The sequence below is a fragment of the Pteropus medius genome, unplaced genomic scaffold (assembly GCF_902729225.1).
Source record: "Pteropus medius unplaced genomic scaffold, Ma_sr-lr_union100, whole genome shotgun sequence".
NCBI classification, from domain to species: Eukaryota; Metazoa; Chordata; class Mammalia; order Chiroptera; family Pteropodidae; genus Pteropus; species Pteropus medius.
In genome coordinates, this window is record NW_024351729.1 from 3486905 (window position 1) to 3514628 (window position 27724).

Here is a 27724-nt window from a genome sequence, read left to right on the forward strand (position 1 = left end):
ATCATCGCACTAAAATCAGGGTGCAAGGTCTTGCTGTGGGAAGGAGACTGCCAGGAATCAATCCTGCATCCAAGAGGATGTGCTCAGGCAGGGGCAATTCCCAGGAAAAGGAAAGGTTGGGTCAACAATATATATCATATCTAATAAACAGCCTTACTTAGCTTGCAGTGGCAGAAAATAATCCAAACATGATTGCTGAAAAATAAACTGATAAAATGTAACTATAGGTTCATTTCTGATGGTGACCAAGAATTTATCTGGGTTTCTTCTGCCATCAACTCGAAGTCATTATTATTATTTTTTTTAAATTGCAGATTTATGTGGCATAGACCCACAGAGGATCCAACTTTATCATTTGTAGTAATTCTGCAAAAACAAAGAACGAACCCACTTTCTTCTCTAGAAAGTTATTTCACAAGAAGAATAATTTAACCTACAAATAAGAAAAATGTTAAGATACCCTAACCAAGTTAAGGTTATTGATGGAGGTATTTTGATTATTTTTATTAATTTAGAAGAAGTGGAAGATGAGAAAGCAAATGCTATCATGTCACCAATAATTTGAAATCACATTACTGGGGTCATCTTCTTCAAGAAGCCTTTTCTGACAAGTCTAACTTATTCTGTTCTTTCCTTTCTCTGAATTTGTTTATATTTTTAGTTAGTATCACTATATATTACTTGATTATATTTTAATTGATTCTAGTAAGGTATTGCTGTTACCTTAGTGAGAAAATAAATTACTTGAGATCAGGGCCAATATCGTTACACTTTTGAATCCCTCTTCTTCCTCTTGATCTTTATTTTTCTTTTCCTCCCAGTCCCCTTTCTTGCAATTTTTTCTTCACCATTTATGGAACAGAAAATAAATTTATGGAACCATATATCTTTCCATAGCTTGGGTGCTGCAAAAAACACAATGAATAAAAACAAATATTTGTTGAGTGGTTGCTGTTTATGAGTGCTTTTCATCAGTAGTCTTATTCGATCCTAGAAACCTAAGGGGTAGGTGTAATTATTCTTCTTATTGTAGAGTTAAAGAATCTGAGAAATAGAGTTTAGTAACCTGCCCAGAACACCAAAGAATAAGGAGCTTTCAAAATTTCGTATTCTCTTAATCACCATATAATGTCATTTCTACAGGAGAAAATTTTAGACTAAAAATAAATTATGTGAAAGTTTAGGATGAGTACTCTAGTAATTTTATTCTCTATTTCACTCTCACATCTCATATTGCCTAGTGGCTAATTCGAACTGTAGATATAGTTGGATTCTAGTAAATATTTTTTAATAGAATATTTCTAAAATTTCATAATAAAGAATATACAACAATTAAATTGTATTAGTCTGGAATTTTCTTGCTCTGATCTGATGTTCTATTATAGAAGTTTGTTTCTCGTACTTAGAAATTTTATACATTTTGAATCCTGATGACATACTGTATTTCATTGCCAATATCTGACTAATTCCCTCTACAGAGGTGAAATCAAAATTACTCATTTTCTGTAAAAAAAAAATTATGTATACGGAAATTCTTTGTAACCTAGCCAGGTCATAGAATGTAAAAAACAAGGTACACACACTCCCGTATGAGGTCAGGAAGCATGCATTCAATGATTAACTGAGTGATCAAGTTAATATAGATATATTTCCATTGTACATAACTTAACTTCAAACTGTATTTCCCAGCACGTGTATAAAAACAGATGTCATATTAGGCTTGGAAAATCAGGATAAAGGATTTACTAAGTGAACAAGGATAACAAATAAAGAATTTTTATTTTACTAAGTTTTTTTCTTTGTGTAAAGTATCTTTTATTTTATATGTGCTATCTTCAGCTCACTTCCAGTTATACCTAGACATTCTGTGATGTTTTTCTAACATCACAGTTACTTAAATTAGTGGTATTTCAACCAGAGACAAGGGGAAGTTGTGGTGAACTGTACTGCATTCATGTTAAGCCTTTGTTAACTTCCTCTAGTAAAAATGAACCAGCAGAAACATAAAACAACATAAAGCCAATTATCTCAGTAAAAATAAGGACATCTATTTAAAATGAGATAAATTGTTTAAAGTAATGTTCTACCAAGGGTTTCACTTGAATAACTAAAATATATTCATCACTATAAAAACTTTGAATAGTAAAGACTTGTGTTTTTTAATGCTCTAATCTAAATGACAATTAAGAACCAACCATTTGTCATGAAACCACAGACCTGATGAGTCCTACTTAATGCTTCACAAGAAACTGAAATCCTCATCCTCATAGGAGGCAAAAAACATGACAAAAAAAGTACAGTGCAGTTTTTACAACAATAGACAGCCAGCTGTGCTCACTCAGAATAAGTGTGTGCTCACCAAAGAGGGTGGAGAAAGCTGAAATATTCTGATGTTTCCAGTTAGTGTTTCTGTTGGTAGGAGGAAAAACATTAACAGCAAGTCTTAAATACAGAATGTATAGCACTATGTAGATCCAGAATTCTCTAAAACCTTGTTGGTAGGAGAAAATTTATGGAAGGAGAAGGAATAAAGAATCACTAATGGCCAGCTCGTGAAGGCAACTAGGGGATTATTTTGCTCAAGGGGAAGCTGGAGCCAAAAAGATCAAGTTATCTGCTTGAGTTCATATAACTCATAAGAAATGATACTCTTTTTCTTCCAACTCCAAAAGAGTCCTTTCTGTTACATCCTGTGTCTTTCATGTCTCATGTGATTCTATTAACAAGTGAGAAGCCACTCCCACTGTCCGCAACTACTTAAATTCCTTTAACTGCAAGCAACTTATTTTGTGATTCCAGTAAAAGAAGCTATAAATATTCTTTGAACCTCTCAAGATCTGCAAGCTCATTAGTTGAACCATTACTCTTTTTAAACAAAAAAGAATGGTTGTTATTCTAGTTATTCCATACATGATGTTTTCTTTATTTGAAAAAGCATATTATTTTGCAATTTATTGATTTATTCTAGTATTGCCATAGCCGGTTATGCAGTGGCACAGAGATAAAAATAATATTTTCTCTTTGAAGCTTAATGTCTATAGGGAAGATAATTAGGATATTGAATTCTCAGACATAAAATCCTTGACTATTTATGGTATTATAGTCAATATAATTTTCCAGCACTAAATTAAGCTGGATGTAAGTGGTGTAGAGATGAGCATTCTGAGGTCTTTATGATTTCCCAATCTATTCTAACTTTTCAACTTGTTATCTAACTTTATGACTCAAAATCTACTCAAGCAGTCTAAGTGCTGGAGATATTTTACAATATTGAATGTGCTATTTTCTGTGCTAGGTCTTTTGCTAACCACATTACATACATTATCCCATCACATATTCAATGTAGCCCTATAAGTTAAATAATATTCTATTGCCTATTTTTAGATACAGTTATTAGGATGCAGAATTACTACTACGTTCATAGTGCACGAGAGGAAACATGATTTTCCATCTACCCTTCTAAGTTCTTCTGTTTAGTCTAATAACCAACTTAACATGAAACAGATTAACAGGAGAAAATGACCAAATTTATTATGTATGTACATATAAGGGTTCCATAAGAATATAAGACCTAAGGACAAATCAGGCAGTTGTGGTGTATATGTCATCTTTAGATAAGGAGGAAGTGGGGTAAAGGTTTTGACTTTAAAGGGAAAGTAGGCATTTCGTAGGTAGATGAAAAGAAGGAAACATTTGGTAAACAAAATCTTGCTGGGCCACCCAAACACAATGAAACACAGAAGAGTCTAACAAACAGACCTTGCTTGGTTCCCTCATGTTTGCCACACTTAGTTCATTTTAAAATATAGTTATGAGAATAGTTCCCTTCCTGGAGCAGATTTTTTTATCCAAACTCCTTTAAGTCCCATTTTCATGACACAGGATGTGCTGTTATGCTACCACGTCTTTAGTTGTACTAATCTCTAGATATCAACTGAAAAATATTCAGCCTGACATTTTCTATTGCTGAAATAACTTCACACTTTAAGACTCTTACCACTGTCAATTTTTATTAAAAAATCTACTTGGATGTTTCTAATTAGAATTAATCATGTCTACTGAGATGCTTAAGTAGTATTGTGCAACTTATGAGAGTTCAAATGGCTATACATCAATTTATAAACTACTTTATGGTAGAACTGGAATTTACTTGTCCTTGAGTCTCCGTGACCTAGGTCAGCTTGAAGAAATAGATGTGGACTCAATATAAATTGATTGAATAATTGAACAAAAGCCTGTACTAGAATATACTTCATAGCCCCTTCCTTATTTATCTTTCTTCTGGTATTGCATCTTAAAAGCAAAACAAAACAAACAAACAAACAAACAAAAAACAGTTTTGTGCCTAAGCAAGCTATTTATTTCCCTTTGGTAAAAAACTATTCTGTCTTTGGTTTTCCTTATAATTTGTATTTTTTTATATTAAATCCAAGTAGACTTATTTCTGTACGTAAAATTTCACGCAGGAATGAACCAAAGATAAACAATTAAATATTCAGAACAAAGTGTGAACATGTGTATGTGTCATGCGAGTGTGAGTGTGTATAATCAGAGAGTTACCTCTCAGGAACCAGGGATATCTTTAGATATGCTGATCACCACCCACACACCCCAAGAAAGATCTTTTTGTCCTACTGCCAGTTTCTGATTTTATGATGGGTATGAAATGACAAGATGCCATTATAATTTTGTTTGCTGTCATTGTCCTTATGGGATTTGGTGAATGTGTCAAACAGTAGAGTACATAACATGCTTTAAGAAATAGAACATTTGTTTCATGAGGTAAATGTTGACACTCTTTTCAATTTTGTTAAGGAACTCCTGGAACACTTCAGAAGGTGAAATTCTTGTATGGAGTCTGTAGAGCATTTAATTTTCTAATCCTTTACTCTTTATAAAGCTAAGTTAGAGTATGCCCAGATTTTCAAATATCTTATGCAGAAGAACAGCAGTAATTATTAGAAGAGCAGCTTGGCAGCAATTCAAATGCACCTACGTTGGGGTTGTATTTGAAATTTGATATGGAACATATATTTGAAGGAGCCAAATCTAGTCAAACAGGTCCAAATCTAACCAAACTTACTCTTGGTTCTCAGCACTATTGACCTTGTTCTTACAAAGAGGCGTACATATCTATGTTGACACTCTCAAACACTGAGATATCTGTAAAGTATTGCATAAGCTAATTTAATAAGCGCTTCTCCATGAGCTCAAATACACTAATGTGTCAAAGCACTTTAGAAGTGGTTAAAGGCAACAAGAAGATGCTTCCTGTCAAGATGGAATATTATTTGAAAACATAATTATACGGTCTACATGTCAGTTCTGTCAGGAAGCAGAATCCAGTTTAGATAGATTCAATACAGAAATTGAAATTAAGGAATTAAAAAAAACTAGGCAGAGGAAGTTATTATCACTCTAAACCTAAAGGAAGAAGAAAAAAATGTGAAGTAGTGAAAACTAAAGACTTTGAGGAGGGGCCACTGGACAAAGCAGACAGAAGCTTAATCATGGAGAAACACAGCTTGTGCAAAAATACAGGTCAGAGCAGGGATGATATTGCCCAAATTCTTTCTGTTTTTCCTCTCTGATAAAGAGCTTGGGTAACCGATTGCATAAGAGTCAGCTTCTTGAAGTAGAAGAACAGAGAAGGGCAGATAATCTGAGAAGAGAGGATGCTAACAAAACAGAACCAGCACATTCTCCAGTCAATGCTAAGCATGAGAACAAAAATACAGAAAGAGAATACCAAAAATTTATACCTGGAAAAAATCAAAATGAACTTCTCTATGGAGCAGAAATTGAACAGCAATACAAAGAAGAGAACAGGAACAAAACTGCTGATCAACCGCTTGTAGTTTAGTACCTATGGTGAACGTGGTCAGAAAATGTCCAGTGCTTTCACCAGAGAAGGGAGCTAGAACTACTGCACTGCTTGAACTAGTTGTGGGTATTGTCATTTCTCAAAGAGACAGTGCAAAGAATTTACTGAGACACAGCCTTGGGGATTAACGAATGATCCAACTTCAAAATGAGCAAATCTTACAAATCTTATGAAAGAACAATACTCTTAATAAAGGTAGTGAACAATTATCAATAAGAAAAATGATTTTACTCCATTGTCAAATTGCCTTATGTTATAGCTTGCAAAATAATTGAATGCAAGTATAGTCAGGATTCTCAAAACAATATTAGAAATAGTAATACAAATTGTAGAAAAGATGAATATATGAACCAAAACTTGAGAAATAAAACAAAAACAGGTCAATAAAATATTGAATATAAATATATGCTTGGATAGTTAAAACTCTATAGAGTTATAAACTATAAAAAGAGTAAGTAAATTTGAAGGTAACACCATGGCATTCTTTCTAAGGTGTAAAGATGTGTGTGTGTGTGTGTGTGTGTGTGTGTGTGTGTGTGTGTGTCTTTGTATATACACAGAAATTAAGAGGTGTTGAAGATAGATTGAGAGCCCCAATATATAATGAATAAGAGTTGCTGAGAAAGAAAATAGAAAGTATAGCAGAGAAACTATAGCTAAAGAGACAGGAGTTGACAAAATTTCAGAATTCAAGAGAGAACTGTCTTCAGATGAAAGTACAAGCCAATAACCAAGCAATTAAAATTCATGAAATAAATAGATAAATCCATGCTCATGACATTGGAACAAAACTGCGAACCTCAAGGATAAAAAGACAATTTTAAAACATACCACAGTCATTTCCTACTAAGGAATGCCAAGTAGAATATCCAGACTTTCAACAGCAACAACATATGTTGGAAAACAGCAGATGTATCTACAAAGTGCTCATGAAAAACAGAAATCATGCTTATGAAATTAGCATTCAATAGAGTAAAAATATTAAAAATATTTTAAGTATTTCAAAGATTAAGGGAGTTTACTATACGCAGACCAACACTAAAAGAATTATTAAAGGATTTTTTTTTTCCTAATTGATAACATTAGCAAGTGAGGTAGGCAGCGAGGGGCTCTGGGAGTTCACTTGGGTAGGCATACTCCATTTGATACTTTTTACCTTCTTTGCATTTGCCATAATATTACTTGCTACATAGCACTTCAAAAAACCGGGATGGATCTGAGTGCTTGCACTATCTTAGTATCAAGACCTCTAATTATACACATGTGTGTAAAATATATACATTAGGTAAGACAAGTGCTACTTAGATAAATCTAATATATCAGGGCAAGACAGAAAGTGGATTTTTAAAAATTTATTTATTTGCTTATTGTTAAAAGTTCCATGAGGGCAGAGATAGTGTCAATTAATTTAATTATTTTTTAAAAAATTGAGATATAATTTATATATAAATACCACATCTTTTTAAGGAGAAAAAACAAACCCAGAGGGAAAGCAATGATATAAGGAACAGTGGGTAAAGCAACCAATTAAAGGGTACAATAGATAGTAAATTAATTGACTATTTATTATAAAGATAACAACATGATCTGTGTATAAAATAAGGAAAACTAGGGAAATATGGCGGAGTGAGAGACGTCTCCAGATCTCTCCCCTTGGAACAACAATAAGCTGAACATTTAAAGCTCAAAAAAAACCCACCCAAACTGCACACCAGCATGTCTGAGTGTGGGATCTGTGCATAAGAGCTACCACAGGTCAGAACCCCAGATGTCGGACGGTGGACTGAGAGAAATAAAGAAGCTGCCTCTAGCAGCCTCTGGAGCTCCCTGCAGGAGGAGGGGGAGGGGAGAAAGAGCAGCAAGTTCCCTGTGCTGAGTTCCCTGAACATTCCCGCCTGGGATAGCTGAGGCTGCAGGGCCCGGTCATCAGGGCAGAAATCAAAGAAGCAGGATGGGACCGCAGAGGAACAACAGCTGATTTTTGCTGGCCTCAATTGCAAAACCGAGGCTGAGCTGCAGCCTTCAACTCCCAAACCAGAGGGCCCCTCCCTTTATACCCTCTGAGACCGATCATCAGGGAGCCCCGGGAGAATTTGAGCAAACGCTGCCGAGACTGTCGCTGACATTGACAGGGACTGAAACTGAAGGTAGCAAGCATGATTAAATAACTACAAGAAAATTTAAAAAATGTTATTAAAACTTTATATAAAGCAAGGATCCAAGAGGCTTAGACTCCACTCCACCTACTGGAAACCAAAAGAAAAACACCTTCTTTGCAACAGGCTAAAGAGAGACCTTTCTTTATATAATAAATCTTCTTTCTGGAAAAACAGCAGAATATACTTCCATTAATGCCCAGGTAGAGAAAAAGTTCACTAAACACCATGAACAACCAAGATGACAAGGCATCTCAGAAAGAAAGAGAAAAATCTCCAAAAATAAGCTTACAGACATAGAAATATGTGACTTAAATGATAGAAAATTCAGGATGGTACTTCTGAAAAAACTCAATGAGATCCAAAACAACTCAAATCAACAATTTCAGAAATTGAAAAAAACGACTAGATGAGCAGAGCAAGAAGATTAAAACCTTCAAAAAGAACCAAATAGAACTTCTGGAGATGAAGAACATACTGCAAGAGTTGAAAAATGAAATAGCAAGCTTGGGAAATAGAATCGACCAAGTGGAGGAAAGGATCAGTGATATCAAAGACAGAAATCTAGAAATAAATCAGAAAGAAGAGAGAAACTGAAGAATGAAAAACAGTGAAAGAGAAATTCAAGAACTAGCTGATACTACTAGGACAGGAAACATAAGAATAATGGGCATTATCGAAGGCGAGGAAAAAGAACAGGGATTAGAAAGTGTTTTCAGACAAATAGTGGACTAGAATTTCCCAAATCTAAGGAATGAGCTAGCTTGGAATTCAAGACGTCAACAGAACAACCAATTATCTCAACCCAAAATGGCCTTTACCAAGACACATTGTATTAAAATTATTAAAAATTAATTACAAAGACTGAATCAAGAAGAACTGGAAAATCTAAATAGACCAATCAGCAGTATGAAAATTGAAACAATCATCAAAAACCTACCAAAAAGTAAAAGTCCAGGACCGGATGGCTTCACCAGTGAATTCTACTTCACATTCAAAGATTTAATACCTATTCTCCTCAAATTCTTCCAAAAAATCGAAGAAGAGACAATATTTCCCAACACATTTTATGAGGCCAATATTACTCTGATATCAAAACCTGGTAAAGATAACACACAAAAAGTAAACTACAGATCAATATCTCTCATGAACACAGATGCAAAAATCCTAAATAAGATACTAGTGAACCGAATACAGCAACATATTAAAAAGGTTAACACCACGGTCAAGTGGGCTTCATCCCAGAGGCACAAGGATGGTTCAACCTACACAAATAAATTATGAGATATACCAATAAACAAATTAAAAAATAAGAATCATATGATCATATCAATAGATGCAGAAAAAGCCTTTGACAAGATATAATATCCATTTATGATCAAAACACTTAACAAAATTGGTATAGAAGGAAAGTACCTTAACATAATAAAGGCCATATATGACAAACTTTCAGCCAACATCATACTTAATGGTGAAAAACTAAAAACCTTCCCTACAAGATCAGGAACAAGGCAAGTCTGTCCACTATCGCCACTGTTATTCAATAAAACATTGGAGGTCGTAGCGAGTGCAATCAGACCAGAGAAAGATATAAAAGGCATCCAAATAGGAAACAAAGAAGTCAAACTGTCACTATTTGCGGATGACATTTTTCTCTACATAGAAAACCTAAAGACTCCACAAGAATACTATTAGAAACAATAAGCAAATACAGTATAGTCTCTGGATACAAAATCAATGTTCAAAAATCCACAGTGTTCCTATACTAGAATAGTGAAGCATCAGAAAAAGAAGTTGAAAAAATCATTTTTTTTTGCAATTGCACCAAAAGAATAAAATACCTAGGAATAAATTTAATAAAACAAGTGAAGGACCTATGTAATGAAAACTATAACACCCTATTAAAAGAAATCAAAGACGATACAAAGAAATGGAAAGATATTCCATGTTCTTGGATTGGAAGAATCAACATAGTTAAAATGACCATATTACTTAAGGCATTATACAGATTTAATGCAATCTCCATCAAAATCTCATAGGCATATTTAAAAGAAATAGAAGAAAAAAATCATCAGATTTGTATGAAAGCACAAAAGACTCCGAATTGCCAAAGCCATCCTGAGAAAAAAGAATGAGGCTGGAAGCATCACTCTGCCCGAATTCAAATCACACCACAAAGTGACAGTAATCAAAATGGCATGGTATTGGCAGCAAAACAGACACATGCATCAGTGGAACAGAATTGAGAGTCCAGAAGTAAACTCATATTTATATGGGCAAATAATTTTCGACAAAGAAGCCAAAAACATACAGTGGAGAAAGGAAAGCCTCTTTAATAAATGGTGCTGGGAAAACTAGAAAGCCACCTGTAAAAGAATGAAACCAGACTGCTGTCTATCACCACATACCATAATTAACTCAAAATGGATTAAGGACCTGAATATAAGACCTGAAACAATAAAATGCATAGAAGAAAACATAGGAACTAAATTCAAGGACCTTGGACTTAAAGAGAATTTTATGAGTTTGACCTCAAAAGCAAGGGAAGTAAAAGCTAAAATAAATGAATAGGACTACATCAAACTAAAAAGCTTCTGCTCAGCAAAAGAAACCATCAACAAGGTAAAGAGACAACAATCCAAATGAGAAAAGATATTTATAAGCAACACCTCTGATAAGGGCCTAATATTCAAAATATACAAAGAACTCATATAACTCAATAACAACAAAAAAACCAAATGATCCAATCAAAAAATGGGTAGAGGACCTGAATAGACACTTCTCTCTAGAGGACATACAAATGGCCAACAAATATGTGAAAAGATTCTCAACATTGCTAACTATTAGAGAAATGCAAATCAAAACCACAATGAGATACCATCTCAGATCTGTTAGAATAGCTATAATCAACAGAACAAATAATAACAAATGTTAGAGAGGATGCGGAGAAAAAGGAACTCTCATACACTGCTGGTGGACTGCAAATTGGTACAGCCACTCTGGGAAACAGTATGGAGGTTCCTCAAAAAACTAAGAATTGATCTACCATATGATGCTGCTATTTCTCTACTGAGTATTTACCCCAAAGACTTGAAAACCCATATCCAAAAAGTTATTTGCACAGTAATGTTCATAGCAGTAGTATTCACAGTGGCCAGGACATGGAAGCAACCAAAGTATCCTACAATAGATGATTAACTAAAGAAGCTATGGTACATATATACAATGGAATATTACTCAGCCATAAGAAAAGATGAAATACTGCCATTTGTGACAACATGGATAGACCTTGAGATAATTATGCTAAATGAAATAAGCCAGAGAAAGTTGAAAATCACATGACATCATTTATATGTGGATATAAACCTAAAAACAACAAATGAGCAGGACGAACAGACTCATACATATGGACTGTAGGCTAGTGGTTACCAGAGGACTAGAGACTAGTGGTTACTACTGGGGAGGGGGAGGAGGGGGTAGGTAGATGGGGTAAAGGATTCAAATATAATGTTTAAGGGGAGGGTGAAGTGGGTAAAGGGAATCAAATATATGGTATCTGAAGGACACTGGACTTTGTAGAATATACAGATGTCAAATGATAATGTACACCTGAAAATTATATAATTGTATTAACCAATGTTACCCCAATAAACTTAATTAAAAATTAAAAAAAAAGTAAAACTAAAACGTTAGGCAATAATAAAAAGATTGAGAAAGTAGGGCCTTATGTGATAGCTTAAACTTGTTAAGGTCCATGTTGTCTTTGAAAGATTAGGAAACAATGAATAACTTTAAGAGTTTTATAAATAAATATTTATAATGATGGGTACATTTTAAAAATTGTATTTTCTAAATTTTAAAAATTTTGGAAAAACCAAAGAGAAGCACATTTGTAGTATCCAAACTTCTAGAATGATACTGAGGCACAATAGGAAATATTATTAAAATATGGTAGGGAGAAAATACAAAGCAGTGTAATCATATGATAAAAAGAAAATATAAAATAGGTACAATTACATCAATAATTTCAATAAATGTAAAATATGCAATATTATTGATTGTATAAAATTAAAATGCAGTTATAATCTGTTTTGCAAGGGAATATTTTAAAACAAAAGCATACAGAATGACTACATTATTGGAGGAAAAATAATATATCATTCCAATCTGTGAATAAGGTATAGGCATTTTGTAATAACATGATAAACTTTGCTTTTTGCAAAATTTCTCAAAGAAAAATGTCAGGGCACAGTTAAGATGGTAAATTTTATGTTACATGTTCTTTATCATGCTACCATTTAAATGAAGTCCAACACGGACCATTACCCCACCACACACGCACAAAACGATGAGGCTTATTGGAAAAACAGTGTTGGAGAAGACTACTCAAAGTCTATATAATTTCATAATTAATTAAGAAGGTGTAAAGAAGTCCAAATATGCCAATGATCACAAATAATGTAAATGGACAAAATTAGCAAGTTAAAAATAAAGATTGTCATAACATATTTAATATTTTTCAAATCCAATTCAGTAAATGTTAATTTATTATCTAAATGTTAATTTATGTTAATTCAATACTTAAAACTGAAATATAAGTACATGGAAAATTGAAAAATATGTAATATTGATAGTAAATTAAATGGACCAATGGGAAAAGATAATCAGAGAAATGGTATACTACTGCATATCTACCAGAATGGCTGAAAATAAAAAAGACTAACAAATACTAAAGATTGCTGAGGATGAGGAAAAATGGCAAAACTCAAAGGGATGCTACCGGCATCTAGTGGGCAGAGGCCAGATTTGCTGCTAAACACCCTCTACTGTACAGGACACCCCTCGTAATAATAATTATCTTGTCCAAATGTTAATAGTACTGAGGATGACAAATCCTGATGCAGATTGAATAGCGATAAAATGCAAATATGTATCTGAAGTGGTTGTGCCAATAAGAGATGATGAATACACAACACTTTGAGATTGAATTTTGAGTTTACTCACAATGTTTATTCACATTTCTAGTTGAAACACCACAGTTCCACATGAAATTTTATTGATAAAAGTGAGGGGTAGCAGTACCTGTTTCCTTATAAAGAAAGTAAAACCAGGATTTCCTATCTTTCACAAGAGTAAAGTGAGACAAGCACTTATCCTTCTTGATTGTTTATTGGTAAAATTGGATAATGTTAACAATTGAGGATTGTCTATTACAGGTGGTTAAAATAGGTAGTGTTTTACTTTCCATGACAAGGAAGTGACCTTTGTAGCAAGAACTGATCCTATCATATTTGTTGAGGCAGTTAAACACAAGATGTTGTTATTAAAAAAATAATAAAGTTTTATTTTTAGAGAGGGTACAAATAATGATTAACCATAGAGATTTTTGCCATGTTTTATATTCTTGGTAAAAATGGATAGATTATTTTTAAAATTGTAGAGAAATTTAATGATTAGAAATGAATGTATTGTTCTTTTAATCATAATACTTTTATGTTTCAGAATGATTTTATGATCCACAAAGAGCAAAAAGTCAATTTGATCACATTGACTATTTAAACGCTTAGTGCTCAATTTATCACACAAACAATGGCTATGGGTATTTGGTATTTGACATAAAGAGGATGACTGAATAATTCACAACACAGTTTTATCTGATATCTATAGATACAGATACACATATCTATATATATATTTCTTGCTCTCTCTCTATATATATAGAAAGAAAGATATATATACACACATACACATACATATATACTTTTAAAAAAGTTGTTACTCCTTTCTATATTGGCAAAGTTAAACATAGTAACTGTCTTATGGTGAGGAATGAAGTTTAAAATTCTTTATGTATATTCATGTAACATAGTATCAGAAGTAAATCTGAGTGGTAGATACACTAAATACATGTTTATCATAGTAGTTGAACAAATTCTGTGTAATACTATTTTCTGACAATTTTATAGACAATGCACCATGTAATGAATTGAAGAAAGATCTGTAAAACAAAACAGACCCTTCTATCTGTTCTCTGTTAAAAAATATGATTCACACTTTTTATTAATGTACAAATATTACAAGGTATGGAAAATACTCTATTCTACCTTATTATAAAGTCAGTGTAGCTGGAAGCAATAGAAAACTCTGCACCTGGAGCAGAATTTTTTGGAATTTGGTGACAGAAAGAAATTTGTTGAATTAAGTAGCAGATGATAGGTTACAAAATTGCCATATAGTTTAATTATAGAAACCTATGAAGCAGCAGAAAAACAGAAAACTATGTTACATGGACATTAAGAGTACGTTAGGGAACAACACATTATATAATCCCTTGATTTGAACAACACATTATATAATCCCCTGATTTCTGTAGCCTAAACTGCTTTTTGTTTTTCTGAATGTTTAGGATATTTTATGAGTGGCTTAACTTTACATGCAACATTTAGTTCTTCGTTATTACGTTAGAAAATACCTAAAGATATAAATAGTTGCAGAGAATCCTGTTGCCTAAATATCACTCATATAAAGAAATTATCTAAATACAGTTTTACAGTCATGAGCGGGGTGTCATAATCCTGCCTGTGAATTTGAGAGGTGCAAGACACCAACAAAACCATCTTAAAAAGAATCATAATATTGTTTCCAGATTTTCAGTTTTTTGCACTGTATGGAATATTTCTGTACTTGAAACTTTGTGAAACATAACTGATCAAGACTGTTATTGCATGAGATAGTTTATTCAAGGAAAACATGTTGGTTTGTTATCCAAGCCATGAAAATTACATAGTGAATTGCCCATCTGCACAGACTTAGAATAGGAACAATACAAACGTTACATTTGAACTGATTTTACCATTTTATGAGTTTTCCAGTAAGTTTTCCATTCATAATATCCATTTTTGCAGTTGATCTCAGTCACTGGGTTTTCTGAACATTTTTCTTAGAAAAGGAACTTTCTACTTTTTTCTTTATTGTACTGTGCACAGAGGAGTAAGCTTCACCTTAAACAAACTAAGGACCCAATTGTCACATTATTAGCTGTATGTGGGACATGGGTCAAAAGGTCATAACTTTTTATACTATGCACAGCACACTGGGCAACTGTCCAAGTCCCCAGTGCTTGCTGTTCTTTTTATGTTGAAAGGAAAGATTCTGCAGGAAAAAAAAAGAGACTACTATATGCTCTAATTTAAGAATTTTAAGAAATCCATTAAGGTTCACTATTTGAATCATTGAAATAAATGTATTGAACTGAAAACAATTTTTTTTTATGCATTTCTTGCCTTTTCATCATGGTGTATGTTCAAAATAGGCAAATATAGAGAGGTAGAATGTGGATTATGTTTGCTTAAAGTTAGGATGATGGAGGATTGAAGGATAATAGCTAAAGTGTACAATATTTTTTGAGGTAATAAAAATGTCTTAAAATTGATGGTGGTGATGGTTGCGCAGTTCTGTGATGATATTAAAAACCATTACATTGTGCACGTTAAATGAGTAAATTATACGTTATATAAATTATATCTCAGAAAGGTGTTAAAATAACCTTTTTCTAAGCATTTTGCATAAAATATTGTTTCATCTAGTAAGAAGTATAATTAATATATGCTGAGTGCTTATGTCTCAGCCTGTGTCCTAAATGCAAAATGTATATTTAATGCTTTTTATATATCTCATTTAATCTTCACAAAAACCCTATAATATTGATATATTATTGTTACTATTATTATTCTCATTTTATTGATGGGAAAACTTCAACAAGAATACACAACTAAATTATATATCTCCTCCTGGATGGAAAGTAGCAAATTTAATAATGTGGGATGTACTATAGTGTTTGTGGTCCATAGAAATACAGTTCAATTTTTAAGAATCTCCTGAACCACTGAACAAGAGTTTCTATGTCCTCCATCTTCTCCCAAATTAAAAAGCTTCATTTAAACATTTCAAAGAAAAATGGCTACAAATGATAAAGTGGATACATGAAAAAACACACTTATAAAGCAATACTAAAATAGCTTCTACATTTATTTTTATAAATCACAAATTCTGGATTTTTTTTTGTAAATGCACTTTAAAACTCGATTTGATTCATCAAGGAAGAATTGTTTGAGCCAGGCTTTCAGCTGACTTAAACATTCAAGCAAGGTTTTTGTATGTGTTATGTGATTACGTACATAGGAAAATGAAAACAATATATGATGCATACTTTCCAGAGTGAGAAATAAAAATAAAAGGCAATAAAATTAGGTACTGACAGACCAATTACTTTATTAATTTGTGAAGTAATTTGTGAAATAACTCATCTATCTTATATTAATCTGGGTTTTATGGTTGCAATTTTAACTTTCAAGTTAGCTTTAAAACATAGATTTATTAAAGTTTGCGAGAGGTGATTGCAAACATTCATGGGAAGGAAATAAAGTCCAGCTGAAAGTTGAGCTGAAAGTCATAAATCAAAGCTTCTTCCTCAGACTTTCAGGGGTTGCATGGTCTTTCACACATCAAGGTGTTTTCTTAAATTGCCTCCATCTTTTTAACTTCTATTTACCTGCTTCTTGGAGTAACTTGTATTCCATATGTCCAAATATGGCAGCCTCAGTCCCAGTTTTATTTTATAGCATAAGCTCTAAATAGTGGCTAACACTAGACTGTGTTTTAAAATCCTGAATCTTGAAAGAATTTGAGAAGTCACTGCTAAGCTGATGGATGGTCTAATTTTGGGTCAAATGTTTATTGCATTCGTGGCCAACGGTGCAGAATCCTGTAGTACATAAATGTCCCCCTCCAAAGGTCTACAGACAGAACGAGTTTCTAGGAGGATGCATACAATGCCATCCTTAATGAAATATTTGAGAAAATACGCTTTGTTTTTTTGTTTAAAGTTGCAGCCTGGAAGAGTCTGAAGGCCATATTTCCAGAAGTGCCTTAGCATTTTTTCTTTATTACAGGTTATATCTAAAAGAAAGAAGGTTAATGTTTTCTTATCAGAACTATTGTCAGATATCAACTCTAATTTAAAGTGTGATCTCAGACTTAAAATTTATGTATGAGAAAATAAAATTCTCCTAAACAAGAAATAAAATGAGAAGTCAAAAGGAGGCACAATTACTGGTACCATTGCTAGCCAATATCTTGCGTATTAGAACAAATTATCACAATGTGCCTATTGTAGGGAAATCACACACACAAACACAATGTGTTGATAAAGACTAGGATGCTGTCATGATTTTCTGTGATGTATGTCTGTTTTTTTATAATGTGGAGTTAGTCATAACTCAAGTTTTCAAAGTCTTTAAAAAAGACTTACAAAACAATAGCTCACAAGAATTATAATAACAACTTTCAGGTATTTACAAAAATATTATATTTTATTGAGTTATCATATAAAGAGTTACCATACTCAACCTCCAAGCACATAGCTAGTATATCTAAAGTAATTTAATTTGCTTTTATATTTGATGAAGATTATTACATTGGTGAAAATTCAAATGTCAGAGAAAGTTCTTTATTATATTTAGAAATGTGACATTAACTATAGCCTTTTTGGCAAGAATTTACATTCTGTAAAGGAAACATTAAACCTCTATCACAGTTCTATTCCAACCACATTTTGGGCACTGACAAGATTGGAACGTACTAATGTTCTTTGCAGAGAGTGGCTAGGATAAAGTGGACAGTTCTTCTAAACCTCAATTCTAGAATGAGAAATTATGAAGAGAAAGTATAAGAGCTACTAAATAAATGTTTTTCAAGGGTAATTATTTTTCCAAATTTGTATACTGTCTGGATTACTAGAAGTTTAAATTCTAATACCTGTTTTTCAGACATGCACAGCTGTTAGGAATGTTAGCAAACATTTTTTGGTTTCTGTGTTACAATCCAGAAGCATCTTCAACTGCTGACTCAACCTCTAAAAAGTGTTTTGTTTCATGTTTTTTTTTTATTATTATTATTTGTTTATTCCTATGCCAATGTAGGAAAGTTTTAGAATGTTTCAGTAATTGTCATTTACAAAATAAATATAATAAACTAAGTTCTTGAGTGTAACCCAAGATGATTCAATTCACTTCTTGAAAAATTTTTGAATTCAGTGAAAATCTTCATTTGTAGACTGGATGATTCTATATAATGCTACATAATTTGTTTAATCTTTTTCATTTTTAAATTGGTGACTTCGGCATTTACTAGACTGATAGAAATAGCAGGCTGCTTTTGGATACCACTAATGAGTGATACTCATTAGATGGGGAGAAGAATTGTAAAAAGTTTGAAGTATTATATTTTTAATATTTGAAATGTTATCTAGCAATAAGAAAATTATTTGGGGTCCTAAAAGAAATCTATTTATGTCTGAAATTGTCTCATCCATTTTTCTTTCTGGGAAACAAGAAAAAAAGTCGTGTTCATTCACTGAGAGAATACAGGGCAAGAACTGGAATCAATGAACATTTTCTATTTTTCATGCCATTTACTTGAGGTATTCATGTACTTTAGACAAGTTGTAGAAAAATGTTTTAAAAGATTCCCTTATAGATAGAGTCTTGCACTTTAATAGTTTACATGTAATTAGAAGGTAAGAAAATATGTTTTGCTATTGGACCTCTCAAGGTACTTGGGCAATAGAATGGGGTGGGAGTTCAGAGAGTCAAATGGAGAAATTCAGGCTTCAACAACCAATGTACCTTTGTACAAATCCCATTTTGCTACATGCTAACTGTGTAACTTGGAAAGATACTTGCTTGCTTCCATGATTCTCTATATCTTATTATAAAAAGATGGGACAATAGATCAACTTTATAGGACTATCGTGATGATTACTTGACAATATGCATACAGACCAGAATGTGTTTGATGTTGAATACATATTATTTCCTAACCTTTTTTATTATCTCTATAGAAGAAATGAGGCAGAGACCATCTCACATTGTAATCTCTATGGAACAAGAGATCAATCATATTTTTATTTCTCTCTTTCAGATTTTAGCCTGGCACCCTATTCGCAGTTAGCAAATCTATAACTGTGGATTAAATTAAATCAAATCCACTTCTTATATATTGGACAATGCTAATTGGACAATGTATAGCCAATTAGTATTTTCCTGAGATATAAGGCCCAAGTGGATACAAAAAGAGTATCAAGGAACATTTTCACATCATAAAATTAAAACTATATTTTGAATTGATACTATTTAAAGCAAACTAATTGACTAAATTCTATGACATCTGGCTTTTTTGTCTTCCTATAATAAGTTAAAGACATTTGATTCTACAATTCTTTGTGACCTTGATAAATTACTTGCAATCTAACTTTCAATTTCTATATTTAGAAAATAAAATAATTGAAGTAATAGTTAACTAGATGATATCCAAATTACCTTTGATTGAAAAAATACTATAATTGTGTGATCTATAAACACTAAATGTATGCCTGTAATAGTTTGCTCTCTCTTGCTGTTCTGCTATGCGTATATTCCATGTTAGCACGTTGTATGGAATTGTAAGGAGTGAAATGAATGTATGAGAATTTAGGCCATTCCTTAAGAAAGATATTATAGAGACATTATAGTATCTATGGTTACATGCTACATGGTCTCTTAATTCTTAGGGAAGGTTTCCTAATTTTTTTCTATACAATTTTAGTTAAGTTTTCCTAACTCCTTCCTTAGTAGGAATTAAAAAAAAGACTAACAATAATCATGAATACTTGTTAAGTACTCTGTGGCCTTGCAAAATGTACTTACATACTATATTTCATTAGATAATTTCAGTAACCTTTTTGTGATAAATGGTATCGAAATTTACAAAATCAAATTAAAACAAAACAAAACAAAAAACAACCTACAGTGTGTCTTGTTTCATTGATATACTTGAAAATTACCAGGAATACTTACACTAAATTTTCTCCTTAAGAGAACATTCCAATACTAGGCCATTTCTAAAGGATAAATTTTTTGGAAATTGCTGAACTTAATTAGCAAATGTTTTCCTGAGCATAAATATAATGACAAAGTTGAATCATAATGAATTTTAGAGAAGAAAATACATAATCTTAAATCAAAATACTTGAGGACACTTATGATAAGCAGTTTATAATATTTCCTTTCACTCTTAGAAAACTTTTGTGTTAAATTTTGAAAATACTTTATGTGTGCACACACGTGTGCATGTAAAAAAAGTATGTTTGTAAAAAAAAAAATCCAAAATTGGGTACTCACTGCTCATTTGAAGAAAAAAAATTACCAATAACTTTGAAATACCCTGGGCCCTCCCAGATTTTATCTCTCTTTGTTCCCAGATAAATAACACAGTTCCGAATATTGTGTATCTTGTTACGTTACGTCCTACAGTCTCACCCACCTCGCTTCACACATGCGAATATATATCTTAGGCAAAGATGGTTTGGTTTTGCATGATTTTGAAATTTATATAAATGAAGTCATATTGTATTTTTCTAAACATGCTTTCTTATCTCAATTTTATGTTCAAAAAGTTTATCAATGTGGCGTCTATTGTTACATGCCACTCATTTTTACTGCTGTATAATGTTTTGTTTATAAATATACTAAAATTTATATTTATTCTTCTGTAGATTAATTATACATTCAGACATACACATTTTATATGTAATTGAGAGCACAGTATATTTGTAATTGACATGACTTTTGCACCAGTTATATTTTAAGATATTTCTGCATGTTAATAACTCTTTGTGAAAATAATTATAATGACTATATGACTTTTGTTTATGTATTATAATTTCTTTAAACCATTCTTTAATGACAGAATTTGACTTTCTTCCAGTTTTTCTCTAATAAGGGTATCATCTTGAATATCTTTACATTAAAATTTTTCATTAATGTTTAATTTCTTATTATTTCCTAAGGGTAGATCTCCAGAAATAGAAATATTGATTCAAAAGGAATAAGTATTTTTATGGCATTTTAATAGTCATTGTAAATTGCTTTCGTAAGACACTGAACTAAAATTTATTTCTATAAATTTTATATGAAAATAAACTTTTGACTGTCTCCTCTCGTTCTTGGGTATTTTCAAAAACAAACAAAAGGCAAACAAAACCTTCATCAATTTGTTAGGCAAAAAATTATATTATATTGTTATTTTAATTTGCATTAATAAAATGAATGGTAATTCATGATTTGTTTTCTTCTCTTTTATAAAATATATATATATATAATTTGCCTATTTAATCCCACTGCATACTTTTTTCATATATATTTTTAAAAGGGGGCGGGACTACTATTTTTCAGTTACTTGTTTGATCATGCAGATGGTGCCAATCACAAAATGGTTTGTTTTCTTGAACTGACTTGATTACTTTCTTGTGGAAGAACCCAGAGAAATGAATTCTAAGTGATGTGACTTGTCCAATTCTCAGAAGCATAATGATTTTAGTAGGAAGAGTTATTTTTGGTGTAGAGTTTTCAGAAGAAAATATTTATATATCTGAAAAGTCAGTTTTCACATGTAAATTTTCTCTTCTATGTTATATAAAGAGTTTAGTTGTGGAATTGCCTTTTTTTTTTTCATTATTGGCATTTCAATATCCTTTTATATTCTACTTATCTCTTTTTCTGTTCTACTTAGTTCATGCAAACCAACAAACAAACATTGGACCCAGACCAAATTCCTAAAGATATTTACTTAACATTTTTTCCCTATTACAAATGAATAAGAATCATTATAGAAAGCCCAAACATATGAGTTAGATCTTAGCATTACATTCAAGATAGTCAGTTTTCTTTTCTGACTTCTCTCATGTTCCTACACATTATAAACTACTTCCATTTCTACTCACTCAATGCAATGACCTCTTTCTAATCATAATTAGATTGACTACAGATACACACTAACAAATAGAGATATTAAGCATGTTCAAACAGATGATAAATTTTAGTAGTTGATTGATGTTTATGTTGGAGTAAGACCACCCTGAATTAAAATTCCATCTTTACTACTTTTTAGCTGTGTTATCTATTAGTAGTATAATACCAGAAACTTCTCTCAGCTTCAGTATTGTGAGGATTCAATGATATAATTATAAGAAGAGCACAATGGATAGAAAAGAGGAAGCACCCACTAACTGGTTACTAGCATGCCATCTAAACACGTTTAGTATCTTTTATTTGTCATCTTTTGGGAGAGGGGACCAAAAAAACCACATCTTAGAAAATGGAAAAAACAAACCAACAACAACAAAAACCTCCGAACCACAAATAGCTTATTTAACGAAACACATGCAAATTTTAGTTCCTAGATTAATAGAGTGACTATTTCTGGATATTTGTTTTCCATTGTCATTCAGATAAACCTTGGGGCAATGGTTTCCAAACAGTGTTTCACAGGTTTTGAAAATTCTACAGACTTAACTTAGGGGGCTTATCGTACCGAATCGGTAGAATTCTATTCCTTTTCTGCCAGAGCAGCTCCACTTTTATCTTTTTTTATGGAGAGAGTATTTCGCTCTTTGTAGTAGCCTGCTGTTTTGCTTCCAGATCTCTAATATTTGTCTCTCAACTCTTTTACCCTATCAGAGATTTTAGAAGATGAGCAGGGGAAACCGCATAACTGGGGGCCCCATGCAAAATGAAAATGCAAAGTCCATTGTTGAAAATTATTAGGATTTGAAGACAGTGAGAGCAGAGTATTAAATCTATGGGGCTACACAAGTTGTACACCAAAACAGCTGCCCTGAAGATGGGGCAGAAATGGGCCTAGACAAGCACATATGAATAGAATCCTACTGTTGGGGCTTGGACAAATGCCATAGAAAAGGAGGCAGCATTCTGTGAAAGGCTCATCAGAATCTGCGGATCCCTCCTCCCTGCTACTGCCACTAGTATTGCTGAGCTTCTCAACCATTAACAAATATGCTAGCACTGTTTAGAGGGATCATACCACCATAGCCCCGTTCAGATGGAAAATGATGAAAAAGTGAATCAGGTTTAACATGTTGAACCAGGAGAAATGCAAAGTATTTGAATAGCTGTTTGTAGGTTATATATATATATATATATATACACATATATATATATATATTTTTTTATATATATGTATATATATATATATTTTAAGTGCTCTCAGCTTCATTTTAAAAAGCAAACGAAATATTTTTAAACATTCATTTAAAACTGGGGAAATTGACCCCAGGAGGCATCCATCCTCTAGCAGAATCACTTGGGCATGAGTGTCCAGCAGACTGCAGCTTCGTGGTTAATTTTTTTTAATGCAGGCATAGCTATAACTCTTGCATATTACATTGGACTGAAGGCCCAGCAATGTCAAAGCTATAATCCTAATAAAGCACAGCACACAGGATGATGTTGAAACTTTGATTTTGTGTTTCCACCTTAATTTGAGAGAAAAGTTCTCACAGCAAAACAAAACAGAAAAACAAGTAACAGTGTCTTTCATAGTAAGAGTTCATTCTTCAGCCTTTCTTCTGGGTCTACTTCAAGGATGCCATGTCTGAAAGATTTTCAGATTTCACTATCATAAGCTTTGATTTAAGAGACACTCTTTGGCATATCAGGCTGCCAGGTGTCAGATACTCTCCAATTTCTCTTAATGGGCTATTCCCTTGCAATGAAATGTGGAAGCTGTATAGCAAGGAATCCTTTTTGTCAGGGAGCTCTTATAAAAATAACATAAAATTAAAACAATAATCACTTGAAACTGGTTAGAGAGTTACAGCATTACAACATCTGACACGAAGTTTAAACTTCATTATTTATTGATCTGGGTGCAGTGCTCCTGTGTTCAGATTTCCCTTCAGGAATGAAGTACTCATTCTCCAGCTGTAAGAAGGATGCCAGCTCATGGCCTACATCTGAGTTCCTCCCTGGGAATTGCCTTGGCCTAGGAAAGCCGTCTTTCTAGGGCAGCTTATTTTTGTTAACTGGCTGACACAGTGCATAAAGTCTGATATTCTCACCTCAGCTGGGAACACCTCTGAAGAATATGCCAGCTTGAAGTCTTCCTGTGGAATTGGCTGAGGCTTTTGTTGTAGATCTATCACAGACTTCTCCCTCAACCAATCCTTTCTTCTTTTTCTCCCACGGGTGTTAATTCCAACAGCAGAACTAGCTACCTAATTTGCGGCACCCAGTACAAAATGAGAATACAGACTCCTTGTTCAAATAGCAGGAAAAATTTCCTTCAGAGATATTAAAACATAAAATTATTACCTTTTTCTCATGATCTCTCTCAACTTGTCTATTTTTTTTTAATTTGCTACTTGATATCATTCTAAGTAAAGAAAAATTAATCATTTAACATATTAGCATGAATTTCACGGTTCATCTTTGCATTGTGCAATGTCTGTTTTAAATGCAAACAGCATTTAATTTATATGCAGAATCATTGAAAGCACACAATTCCATTTTCACACCTCATAGATGCATAGATATCTGTTCATCCCTTCCTTTATGTCTTTATACACCTCCCTGCAAGGTATATATACCTCTCTGTAGGAGTAAGTGAAGGCATAATTTAGACAATCATGGACTGGAAGATATGGAGAGCTCACTAATGTTCTGAAAAATCTTTTTTGTTTTCAATTCTTTTTTTTTTTTCTGAAAAATCTTCATTAGCTCTGATTCCATAGTAATAGAAGCTTCCACAGAGAACAGAAATATTGGACATCTTTTAAAAATTCCATGCCAGTGCATAGTATTGTTTATTTAAAAAAAAAAAACCATTTAAGACACCTAACACATTTTGAGCATAATATTTAGGTAATGTGAGCAGTAATGGAAACAGTAAACATTTTTATCAAAAGTAATTCAATTTGGAGAATACAAATTTTAATTCTTTATGGGTTAGATAAATGAGACTGGAACCTATTCTTTATGAAGTAATGTGCACCTTGGTGAAGTCTTTTTCTAGGCCTCAAAAGTAATGAACTACATGTGGTATCATTTGTCACCAACTATCTGAATCAGAGAGTTATGAGAGTTTTCACAATTTCGGTGCTACATAATTTCCAAAGCATATTCTTAGTGTATATATCACTTCTATTATACTTCATTAACAAAAAATAGAAATATACTTATCAAAAGCATTACTATAATTCCTTTAGTAGAAATAAAATATAGGAACAGAATCTTTTGAGAAATTTTGTTATATTATTTGGGAGGAAGTATTGATATCCTACTACATAATTATCTTGAGAAAGGCAATGAAGTACAATATTCCTGTTTATAGATCAGTACTACTGATTACTGAATTAAGGTTTTATTTATATGCTTTTTTAAAACTAAGTTTGACAGAGATATTATATTTGAGCTTCTCCCTAACATGAAAAATGTTTTATATTTTATTGCACAGAAAAGGGTATCTTTTTCAGAGGTGTTTCACAACCAATGCTCAGTTTGTACACCCACAAACCTCTCTTGGAAGAAAGCAAGCCCAAACATACTGACTCTTTAGTGTTTTTGATCTTAGTATGCTTAAATTTTAATGATTGTTTTTACCACCCAAATAAAGTTTTACTTTACATGGTCTATAGACAATTATCTTTCACACTAGAATCGCAGTTGGTATCCCTGTTACCTTAGTAATAGATGTTTGCTTCCTATTTAGCAACAGCAACATGGTTTCTTTAGCTTCATCATGACATAGAAAAAGAAAATTTTCAGGAAATGGTTATTCAGTTTTAACTTAATGCTTTCTTCAGCAGATAATTTTATTTAGAGATTCTTAGTAACTATTCTTTCTAGAGTGCTAATGATATTTATTTTTACTTTTTGATTTTTACATTTACTTATTGTTTTAAGTCATACCACCTTCACATAGTAGGAGATCCTGTGGACAAAGATTATTGCAGAACAGGGATATGAAATCATCTAAAATCTATTCATTTTCTTATATTTGATGAATCTTAGATCTTAAGCTACCCATCATTACACAAATAGACTTATTTATGAATGGAGAAATGAGACCAGATTCAATCCTTAAAAATGGACTTATAAGAAAATAGGTTTTAAAGTTCTTATCTGAGTTAGACCAAAATTGAACCAAATAATTTATTCCAAGATAACACTGAAATCATCAGATGATGAAAATTTTGATTTAATGTCATGTAGAAGCTCATGTTTAATGACAGAAGCAAGTGAAGGAAGAACAAGATGGGCCAGAACCAAAATCTGACAGCAACTGATGGAACAGAGCTATAAACTATATCTGTATCCATACCTATATATCAATGTCTATGTCTATACCTAACGTCATTATGATGGAGAAAACTAAGTGTAAAATGAGAGATTGGTAAATATTATTCATATATAGAGCCAATTCAAGGTAGGGTGTATCTAATCAGGCATGAGGGCAGAGGACATGTGGTTGAAATCAGTCTGCTTTACTTCCCTCAATCCATGAGAGGTCAGAAGCTGAGTCTGGGAATTAACAAAACTTTCATATTGGACATGAGAGAATAAAAATAGAAAAGCCAAGATTAAGAATAAAATCTTCATATAATATAGGCAGAACATTTTATTAAAAGGATAATTAGGGTTAGATTAGACTCAGAGACTTAGGAAGTGCAAAGACGTGGTACCAACATATGGAAATACAGCAAATCTTGTTTGGCTTAAGAAGAGTTAATAAGCCTGATGGTCTTGAAAGGCCTCACATTACACTTTGAAATTGGAACAGGCCACTGATCCTTCTTAAATAGATTTAATGTATTTTATAATGAAAAAGTTTCTGCACACAAGATATAAAATGTTTACAATGCATTCACTTATAATTAGAAATTGACAGGAGTCGCTACATATTGTAAGGAGCTTTAGACACTGAAATTTATTTTATTTGATTCCGACAATATCCGTTTATAAAAAGGAGCAGTAGTATTTTTATTTCTATTTTGTAGATAATAGAAATAATGTACCCAAGAAATTTCATATGCTTAATTTAAAAGAGAGCCAAGAATAAACACAGGAGATATGTCTTCTGATCACTGGTTAAATATAACTTGTATAAAGCAAACTTACATTCACTAAAGTCACCAAATTCCAGTCACCCACTTTTTCCTTTCTACTTACCTGATTCTGATTTTGTTTAATTAAAGCTATGTAGGATAAATACAACTTATTATTTAATAGTCTTAAAATAGAATATCAGTAATATCCATTCCATTAGTAGTATGAGGTAAGAGGACACTCTAGATCAAGCACCAGCAAACTTTTAATTTCATAAAGGGCCAGGGACAGAATAGTATGGACTTTGTTGACCATACTCTGTTAGAACTATTCACTTATGCATGGACAATAGATAAACAAAAAAAGAATGACTGTGTTCCAATAATATTTATTTACCAAAACAGACCTTTGTTCTAGATGGTCGAAGAAAGCAGTTTTTCTTATTGACTGTCAAAATACTTAAATGGTCCCAAAAGCAAGAAAAACTCTGGTCTACTACTTACATCCTCAAAGAACGACTTTCATGTCTTATACCTATATTCAATAACTTCTACTCAGAAACCAAGAACTTTGCTTGGAAAAATAAGGCTGAAATCAGATCACACAGCAAAATGAAAAATATTTCCAAGACAGTATGAAGACAATGGAGTTTCTGGGAAAAATTTTTGGAGTAATATACACAAGTAGTTAAAAATGATTCCAGAATAATATATTATCAAAATTTTTAAATTTTATAAGTGAAA